This window comes from Parasteatoda tepidariorum, chromosome 4 (genome assembly GCF_982258835.1).
Source record: "Parasteatoda tepidariorum strain Cologne lab strain chromosome 4, Ptep-v5.0, whole genome shotgun sequence".
NCBI classification, from domain to species: Eukaryota; Metazoa; Arthropoda; class Arachnida; order Araneae; family Theridiidae; genus Parasteatoda; species Parasteatoda tepidariorum.
This window is the reverse complement of record NC_141758.1, coordinates 40,147,664-40,158,796: the sequence shown is the minus strand read 5'-3', so window position 1 is coordinate 40,158,796 and position 11,133 is coordinate 40,147,664. Positions and strand designations below refer to the sequence as shown.

General features: G+C 29.9%; 1 protein-coding gene across 4 annotated transcripts in view; it reads right to left on the bottom strand.

Annotated features, from left to right (window-relative positions):
- Positions 1-11,133, bottom strand: part of LOC107448634 (dermonecrotic toxin LcsSicTox-betaIC1) — a 33,817-nt gene that overhangs the window by 8,788 nt on the left and 13,896 nt on the right. Inside the window, exon 1 of one of the 4 annotated variants that reach the window (XM_016063902.5) lies at positions 8,009-8,360. The exons of the other annotated variants lie outside the window; for them this stretch is intronic. The gene's annotated coding sequence lies outside the window, so the exon portion shown is untranslated. Of the gene's footprint in view, positions 1-8,008; positions 8,361-11,133 lie in introns of those variants that run through there. 4 annotated transcript variants of the gene reach the window in all.

Below are 11,133 nucleotides of genomic sequence, written 5' to 3'. Positions count from 1 at the left end.
TTTGTTTTCTATAAAATTGTCTTCATAAAAAATTCTTTAAACTCTACCACCTTGTAGTTTTAAACACAGTCATTCATATCAAATCTGAAAATTCTCTTAATTTTAACAACCAGTTTAATTCAAGTATGAAAATTATTGATAATTGCTTACATAAAAACAATTAATAATCTAAAATAAATAAACTATCTATAAATCAATCAGAAAGAAATTTAAATCTTTTAATAGATCAGTGCCGCAATCGTAAAAAAATTAACGAAAACATTTAACAGCAATCGGAAAAAAACAAGTTCGAAATTCTTATCCTTATCGTTTCCGCCAACAGACAGCGCCCTGAGGAAAAAGAAAGAATACATCTTTCTTTATTCCACTTGACTTGTTTGTCTTCTATTTTAAGAAGAATTTTTAAAGGAAATTTGATAACTATGGCGGTTTAATCTTTTCTTTTATGTATTTTTATTATGGTTATTTAAAGAACATTACAAACTAGAATAAAGACTGCAGACTTAGGAATGATAAATTGCTTCGGAAATACGATAATAATTATGGTTTGTTACCATTATTGCATCATATTACGGCTCAATTATGCTATAACGTTTTGTTGATGTAAAAACGTTCAATGCTCATTATGTTTTTTATTCATACCCTTTTGCGTCTTTAAGAGTGGAATCTTTGAAGCCTTTTTTAAACTATCTAGAGCAATCAAAGCTTCATTAGGTCTCCTTACCGTCTCATAATACTGGGGAACAATTACACGAGATTTTTTTTTATCAGATCTCAAGATGCTTATCTATCGGTGATTTTAAAACTACTATCGGTTTCTCTCTCCAAGCTAGTTTTTTAGAGACTTTTTAGTCTATTTTTTGTCGAAATGTGTAGGTTTAAAAACGTTATATATAACAAGGGTTCGCGTAAATAATGCGACAAACTAGGATGCGAGTTAGGGCACATCACAGCATAGGAAATTGCATGAGAACCCATACCCGTAAATATTTTATTTCATAACCGTCGTTGAACAGCCGATTCAATTGTGAGTTTACTACTACCAATGTTCAACTCCGTAGCCTTTTTATTTTGAACCAATCGAGAAGACAAAGAATCAAGAAATCTCCTGGATCAAGCATTAAGACAAACTCACGGCTAGAGAGGGACAAACTAGCCTTCTTTTTGATGGAACTAACCCACATTTGCACTACATGGAGAAGAAAACCACGAAAACCTCCCACTGTTAGCCTCATAGTAAGGACTAACAGTTCATCTGTGGTCGGCGTTGGCCCGAAAATGTTTTATTTTTATTTTATTTTTAATTTTCTGCTTTTTATTGTTTATTTTAATTTTAATTTTTTTTAAATTTTTATTTTCCTTTTTATTTTTAAATTTTTTTGAAATTTTTTTAATTCTTTATCTCATTTTCATAATATTATATAACCATCGTTTAACAGCCGACCCAATTTTTTGAGTTTATGACTACTAATGTTCAACTTCCTAGCATATAATTTTGAACCCAGTCCGGAAGACAAGGGAACGCCTAGGCCCTAGGTTAAGTACTGGAAGAAATTTGTCTTCGATGAGGACTTTCTGATTGAATTAACTGATATTTGCCTTACATGGAGTGGAAAACAACGAAAACCACCCACTGTTAGCCTGACGCAAGAGGGCTCTGACCAGTTATCCGTCTCTCTATTATGAACTGTTTTTTCGTGTGCTTCCGAGCAGGTCATAATAGGCAAGCACCCCTAGCCGCAAATGACGAAATGTCCAGGCATGGGTTCCTATGCAGTTTTAATCTTGAATATATGCCCTAACTCCTACGAAAGTTTAAGGCAGCATAAGAAATAGACTAAAAAGGACAATAAAAAATGTAGCTATAAGAACAAAACTAATTTCCGATTTGAAATCTTTATACCCGACACAGACAAGATCAAGTATTTCTATAAATGCAAGGAAAAATTTGTCCCTGCTTTAAGTTTCAATTGTAGAACTTATTGTCCTTTTGTCGGCAAGCAGAATTTATTGTCAGTTAAGATTTCCACCCAATTTCCATTTTAAATTTTCACTTCCTTGAAGGAAAAAAAACAGTTTGATCCGAACTACCGGAATATGGTAAAATTTACCGTGTTTCGGGATGGGAACACTCAAAAGCTCTGTATTTTTTTCCAGCGAGTTTTGATAATGATTTTGGTAAAATTTATGATAAAATATAATTTCATTATCGGGAATAAAATTTGGTAAATTTCGTAAAATTCAATAATTTTATCCTGCCTGATACCTTAGCCTTAGAGCATGCTAGAGAAACCATTTGTTTGATTAAATTAACTTTTCAGCTTTGTATTTTCTACTAATTTGTGTTGAATTTTGAAAACCTGTATTTCCTGTATACCACTACCATATGAACGGAAAAATTACCAAATGAATGGCTTGAAAGTTTGATTTTATTAACCAGAATTATGCTGTTGTTTTTGGCCAAAGTTTTTATTACCGGACAATAGCGTAATTTTACCAGAATAGTTCCAGTTTTAATCTTTTAATGACTTAACAAACAGAACCTACATTCATTTAAACGCCAAATTGAATTTATTATAAATCCAAAATCCTACCACTTTCACAGAAGCTAAAAGGCTCAAATTTCAAATGCACCTCTATGATTTATGATACTACAAGTTTCAACTGCCTTTTTCTATTCCTAGAAGTAGAGCTTACCACCATACTATTGCCAAACAGAAATGAAAACAAGTAAAACTAATTATGAAATAAAATAAAAGAATTTTAAACCTAAGTGGTTTTTATAAAAAAGGAAAAATAACTTTATTTTTGGTCTGACCCATCACTTTGTAATTCCGAGCCGGAGTAACCTGATTAGTAGGGCATTGGGTACGAATCCAAGAGGTCGTGAGTTTGATTCCTGCCGGTCGAAGATTCCGGGTAGTAAATGGCGACTGGTGCACGTTATATCAGACGGATTGCAAAGTCGTCCAAGTTCCCATAACAAATCAATACTTCTCGGGGTACTGAATTGAAGATTGATCGTTCTCTGGTAGTTCAGGTCAAAATTACGAGCTGTGGATGAATAAAAGGATATACAAATGGGTCTGCCCTATAAACGGTGTTGCAACGATCGAGTGTGTCTAAAGGCGTTTTCTTAGCCATAGGTGGCGCCACTGAAAACAAGAAACACACCCTCAGCCTTAACTTCACTTGGTTTCACCTAGCAGGTTTGTTGATATTCGCAAGTGGCGTTAGAAAAGCCGTGGTAGCTCGGGGGTATTTTTGTTTTGGTCCTATCATCACTCGAATATTAATTTGCGACCTTTAATGTGTATGATTTTTAGAATTCATATTTATAAGAATTCTAAAAAATGTACATTAAGGGCAGTCTATTAAGGAACACTCCGCATAAATAATTCCCTTATTTCTAAAAAATGAATACAATCTACTCATGTCTAATTTTCGATTTTTAAATACTAAAAATTATAATACTTTAAGTTTTATCCGATTTATGAAACATTTCTATACATAATTAAGTTTAATCATAAATGCGTACTTTGATTTTATTTTATGCGCCATATTAGTATTTTTTGACGAAAAGGATTGAGAAAATTGTATAATAAAGGTGAAGAAAATTTAAAAAATTCTAAAAAATGTACATTAAGAGCAGTTATTTATGGAACACTCTGCGTGAATAATTCTCTTATTTATAAAAATGCACACATTCTACTCGTGACTAATTTTTGATTTTTAAATACTAATAACTATAATATACTTTAACTTTTATCTGATTTATTAGACATTTCTATACATAATTTAGTTTAATCTGAAATGTGTTCTTTGATTTCATTTTTATGCACCATATTAGTATTCTTTGAAGAAAAAGATTGAGAAAATTGTGTAATGAAGGTGAAGAAAATTTAAAAATTACATTTTTATAAATTTTCTCACAGATCTCAGTGAGTCCGGATGCTTGTTTAAAATAAGTTTTTTTTTCTCTCAGACACACCAACTAATATTGTTCTATACAGTTTGCTGCATTACGTATCCACAAGCAGCAACATACAAATAAAACATTTACTTCTTAATCTTGTGATTTCTGTGCAGTTTTCATTAAAACCCAACGAAAAGCAAAACATGAACCTTGCATAGATAATTAGATTGTTATTTTAGCAGAATAAATTTTAAACTAGATAAAAGAGATATTTTCTAAAACATCTTCAGTAGTAAAACAGCTGCAATTTTTTTTTCAATTCCCAAACCGTTGTATCCAAGTTCACAAGTCATTCGAAGTTCACATTCAACTTCTGATTCCCCTTGAACTATCCTCGATAAGCAATTGCTGTAATGTTATTTAAAAATAATCCAAGTTCACAGATCATTCAAAGTTCACGGACAACTTCTGATTCCCCTTGAACTATCATGAAAACTAATCGAAAAATCATTTCAAATAAAGAAAGTCTTAACTTTGTGCTGTATATAAACCTAATTTAAACTACATAAAAAGAAAGCAAATTTTATGTCAACAAAAATTGATTTGTGCTGAATTGTTTTAAATTATTTTCGTTAAATCAGACAGCTGCAAGTGGATTACCCTCATCGAAGATGAAGTATAGTAATTTTGGACCAAAAAGACACTTTTGTGACACTTTTTTTCGTTACCTTATTTTCTACCAAATTTTTATTTATTTTCCGTTATTTTTACCCCTGACTCTTCCATTTTCTGAAATATTTCCTTTGTGCAACATTGCATGTTTGATTGCGTGTTTGCATGTGGTTTAATATCAAGCAGTGAAGCTTCTTCTGTCATCGATAAGCGACTATAAGTAACTGCGGTAGCAGCAGTTTCAGAAACTTGAGATTAATTCCAGTTTCCATTAACACGAGTGAGGGTAGTTTTTGATTGATGCAAAATAACTGATAGAAATGTGGTTTACATATTTGTTGCTGCAGCAGAAGTTTTTGGGTATGATACTAAAAACCTAATATAATGTATGTAATGTCTAAATATAATGTCTTTGAAAAAAGATAAAGAATGGAAGAAAGCATAAATTGATTAGATTTAACCAAAACGATAAAATTAACCAAAACGATTCTTTTTGTAATAAAGAGTATTGAAAAGAATCACAGACTGGCAATTATTATAACTTTACAAAGCAAGGAAGAATCTTGACGGTAATTCGTAGCACAAAAGTACCAAAGATGTCTGCTTCACTAAATTTTTTCTAATACCATCTTTTTACGTGATGATTACCGAGAATTGTTGGAGTTAATAATAATCTTTCTTGACAGCATGTAAAAAAATGAAATGTCATTCCCTGTAACAGGTGCTCTATAGAAAAAGCATTTTATATATTGAAGATTTCAAAATAAATTTCAATTATCTAATGAAAAAATTTCTTCAAAAATGTAGTATTTTTTTTTCTAGAATGCTTATTCGAACTAAGCACAAGAAACTAAAGTAACTCGACTATTCAAGCGTTACCTGATAATTTATCAGGATATTGATACAGTAACCTGTGGGGCCTGGATAGCCTGGTTGGTAGGGCGTTGGGCCCATGTCCACCGACCCAAAAATTAGAATATAATAGTAAATGGTGAATAGTTCGCGTTAAATCTGTCGGGTCACAAAGTCCTTCATGTTCCCATAACAAATCACACGTCTGAGGGTACTGAATTGAAGATTGATCGTTCTCCGGTTCAGGTCAAAATCGATCTGTGGATGAATGAATGTATTCATTTTTTTTTCATAAATTTCAATTTTATAAAAAATCGTTCATTGTGGTCTCCTGTAAAAATTTTTGTGTCTTTGAAAAAACATAATAATTTTAAATTTTTCATTAAGTGTTCAAATGTCAAGAAGATTTAGGGTAACTTTGTACCTGCCACTTTCAAATAAAATTCTGCACTTTTTTTTTAATTTTTTTATTTTATTTTTAGATAGTTAGAACATTATTAAAGGGTGGGAGCTGCATATTTTTCCTTGAATTTGAGCAAGTAAAAGGGGATCCATAAGATACAACAGTATCCGTTAAGGTTTCATTCTTGCTGGTTAATTCAATTAATTCTTGCTGATTAATTGATTCAATTAGCTTGATTGAAATAAGTTTTATTTCATCCATTATTGTCTAAACTACAAATTTATATTTTTTGAGAAAACCAGAATAAGTCGAATTGAAATTTACCTCCAATACCCCCAATTATTTACTTATTAATTTATTTATTTTTATTTTCGTACTTTATTTACTTTTTTTTTTTTTTGCAATGTACCCCACTTTTCTCAACTGTTTCATTTATTATAAGAAACATAATGCTTCTTATATTTCAGTAGTTCTTATGTATTTCGATGCGGAAAAAAAGTTTTAATTGCAACAAGAAGCATCAATTAAAGATAGAGTTTATAAACGATGAACTAAGTACGAGTTGCTTGTTTTTTGTTTAATCTTCAATTTAATCAAATTTTTATCTTATTCAATAAAATACAATCTTTGTTACGTCTGCTACGAATGTTTGTGAAAGCTGAGACAGATTACATATTTTTCTTATCCTTTCTAATATATTATTTGACGTTTAATTCCTTTAAATCATACTAAAAAACGTATTACTATTATTTGAAATATTTCCATCTGTTAAACAAATTTTTTTCTTCCATTTCTTAACCTACTTACATTTAGTTAGATGGAATAAAAAGTACAATGTAAGGACTAATTCTATATATTGATAAACCACAATTTCAAATTGTGTACTGTATCAACCAATCAGCTTTCCAGTTTTCGGTAGACAAAACGTGATAAAACAGAACACCACTTCATCTGCCTTGCTATATTATGCAATTCAATTAAGAGCAAACAAAAATTTATTTATTAAAAGCAATCACAAATTAGTAAATCATCAATGAATTACACTTTTTTCTGGCTTAAATACAAAATAAATAAAATTCTAAGCACTTTGGTATTGTTATCTTTATCGAAGTAAATATATATTGCCTTATTTTGATGCATATTTAAGGTAATTCAATTTTCGCCAGTTATTTATTTAGTACAAAAAATTTATTTAATTATGAGTGCTATCTTATATCATACTTTAACTTCTACTTCATTATTATTATTTTGCAAAAGTTTTACAAGAATTTAATAGTAACAGTTAATATAATTGTTCTAGTTTTACAAAATTTGTCTTTAAAACCAATGACAAGTTTTAAATGAATTTTTTATATTCAAAATCGTATCACAAAAATCTAAGATTTTCAACAAAAACTCAGAAGCAGTCACAAATAAGTAAATCATCAATGAATTACACTTTTTTCTGGTTTAAATACAAAATAAATAAAATTCCAAGCACTTTTGGTATTATTATCTTTATCCAAATAAATATATATTGCCTTATTTTGATGCATTTTTAAGCTAATTCAATTTTCGCCAGTTATTTAATTAGTACAAGAAATTTACTTAATTATGAGTGCTATCTTATATCATACTTTAACTTCTACTTCATTATTATTATTTCGCAAAAGTTTTACAAGAATTTAATAGTAACAGTTAATATAATTGTTCTAGTTTTACAAAATTTGTCTTTAACACTAGATTGCCCAAGGAAGTAATTTTGACTGCTTGTTCTTAGAATTTTGTGACAATTCTTAGAATTTCTTAGAATTCAATTTCTTAAAACAATTAAGTAATTAGCACAATTTCTTAGAATTTTGTGACTTTTTTGTACAACACATAATTTGTTTATTGCTAATATTTACTAATAACTTGTTATATAACTGTAAATAATATAAAAAATATTAAAAATTAATTAAACAAATTTCTTTACACATTATTTATTCTTTCACAATCCAGTTATTTTGACTGCTTTTGGGCAATATAAGAATATACTAAATTTCAGTCTTTCTAGTTTTAAAACCAATGACAAGTTTTAAATGAATTTTTTATATTTAAATTCGTATCACAAAAATCTATGATTTTCAACAAAAACTTAGTCCTTTGGAAAAAAAGAAAGAAAAGAAAAGAAAACTACTACTTACAACAGAAAGTAAATAACAAAGTTCACTCGCCTAATAATCCATCTCGTTTTAACACCACCAATAAACTTTACACCATTTTCTCTTACACTTCAGATGTGAAACACATTATTTTTGTTTGCAAAGCACCATTAATCAAATTCAAATTACTCTAATTGGTTGCGAACAGATTATCCTTAGCAGACGATTACACCAATAATTCCACCCTCATAAAGCTTCTTAGAACCTGACGAAACTTATTTGAATTTCCGCAGCGGTCAGATTTCACAGTCCCCTAAGCACGGTTTTTTAGTTGTGTCCAGTCATCCTTATGATTTTTTTTTGTGTCTGTTAGCCAACTGCACTAACTGTTTTTGGGAAGAAACTTCAATAACAGATTAGGCTTTTCTTCCTTGTCTGTTATTCAATCTATATTTATTTATGTGTTTATTTTTAAATAGTCTAAAGAGGTCGGCAAAAAAAAAAAAAAATATTTGTTGAGTCCATTAAAAGTAAAGTTAGAGTTGGATCGGAAGCCTTTATTGATAAAGATTTACTAATATGATAATCGTTACATTGTTTTGCCTTATTTGATTCTATTTTAATAAAATAAAAAGTTTTTATGCGAGAAAATATCGAAAGTGGAAATACCCTCATACTACTTAAATCGGTTGTTTTTATTTATTTAGTTATTATTGTTATTACCGAACAAAGGGATTAGAAAGTTGTGTAGTTTTCGAACCTAGAAGATTTGAAATTAAATCAGAGCACAGACCATGACGTCTACTAAAATTTTCAAAAGTAATCTAACCCTCTGTTTTTATTGCTATGTAGTTTGCGCAGCGCAGATTTTTTTAATGATTTACTTGGTATTTTTAATTAAAAATAAATTCTTTGAAATCAGTAAAAATTTATAAACATAATAAAATTAAGCTACACTAGCTATGCAGAGTGTTCCGTAGTTGCTGACCTTAATGTATGTTTTTATAATATTCGTTAAAAAGAAAGTAAAATAGTATACACATTAGGGGGGGGATTAGTATTTACCTGGGGGAAAACGCTATCGAAATATTACGAAGTATGGCGAAAAATACCAAAACCAGTTTAATTGTCATATGAAATTCGGAGATATTTCAGTAATCGCCTTCTAACTCCTACCTGCTTCCTCTAGCAATCAACCAACTATTGATGTTTTCCATCCCGCCTTACACACTAGTGATTAGTTAGATTACCATAACGTTTTTGTTTTTGAGTCCCTTAATGTGTTTTACCTAATTTTTCAAAAGAATTTAAAAAGTATCTATTAAGGGTGAAGATTACGGAATATCCTGTAGAATGTATGTAATAACAGTAAATTTTAAACTAAAGTGGATTATAAATAAAGAAGGTATTAAGTATAAGTTACAGTTTTTTTTCTGTCCATATACTCATCAATGCAATATACAATTAATACATCGATGCAATATTCGAATTTTCAGCTCATAATTTTCAGAAAAATTTATAATTGAACCATGGTTCCAATTATGTAAACATAAATTAAAAGTTGATTCTTTAAAAATTTCGAAGTTCTTGTTTTTATTTGCTGTATAACATTTGCCGTAATTTTGTATTTAACGCCTTCCTGCACATTTGTGTTAACTTTCTATACAAAATACTCATTTCAAGCCAGAAATTTTCAAGGGGGTGAAACTGGACAACTTTCTGATAAGTTAGAGCATTCAAATTTCTTCTGGAGTTCCATGCCTACGACAATGCAAGTTGTTATTGCTTCCCGACTGCTATAAGCAGAATATCTTATGGTCAATTAAAAATTATCGTATTATCAATCAGGAAACCTACCAATTTTCGATTAACCTCCAGAAACCCAGCGTCCTACAGATTGCACAAATTTTGGTACAATATTATCTATAAAGAAATAATATTTTATAGTTTACTGTCTGCGCTCCTTTTCAAAACAAGTGTTTTTATAAAAATATAATTAACTGCACTCTCTTAGAATAGAAGTTTAATTACAACAAAAAAAATGTTGTTTTTTTTTAAAAAAAAGTAAGATATTCGGTTTTAGTAACCATTCGGACAGGTTTATGGCTAACAAGTGTCTTAGTAATATGAATTATGTTTCAAGGCCAAAAAGTCAAGAAATGCACGATAGAAATATCCTGCATGCAAAAAATATTAAAAACTAAAATTTATCCGTTTTTAATTTATAATAACTGAAAACGCAAATTAAATTTAATTAATTGAAATTTTTACAAAAGAAAATATTTTATATCATTTATGAGTTTACTTCCTTCTAAGCTACAGACTTCTAATTAAAAGCTGATATTTAATGATTGGATCTCAAGATATCAACAGTAAATCAAGAGGAAAGAATAATTATATCCAAGAAAGCTTATTCTTGATTATCCCCAGCACGGCCCATTTTCAATGAGCCCATTTCAACTCTTGAGGAGAACTGATTTTCCACCTTATTGATTTGTCAAAACTTAGAAATCCACGAAATGTAATAGAGATAATGATCTAATCGTCATTTTTGTTAAAAAATGGACATAAACCTCCTCTACGTTGACCTTCCTCCTTGATCTTCAACTAGAGTTCTCAGATCTCCACTGGGGCTGTATGTCTATTGTCAGTTTCAATCATTTTGCAACCTCTACAACCAGAAATTATGCTATATTATTGTCCATGCAAAATCCAAATAGTAGTACGCCATGTTATTATTGAAAAATATCGATCACCAAACGAAATTTCGACCACTTGATACTCACTCCGAGTATACAAATTTTTAAGGCAGCTTTGTGCCTGATGCCACTGCCAGATTACATCTATTTTCAAAATGGTGCAAGAAAAATTCATTGCCATTTTGTCACCAATCGAAAATTTAACAGCTTTCCGTCATAAAAACAGAGACAAGACTATAAAAAAAAGAAAAGGAAAAAAAAAGAATAAAATGAACTGAGAGTTTAAAATACTGTGTTTTCCAAGTAAAATGAAAAGAAGGAAAGTGTGTTAGTCAGGGCCTATAACTTCCGAGTGGCGCAAGCAGTCGGAGATTTTCTATATCTTACGGCGCGAGGGAGAGGATATTTTCGGTGGCTATAATTACGAAAGTTGTGCTACATATGATTTTCGTTTCAAATCTGACTAAA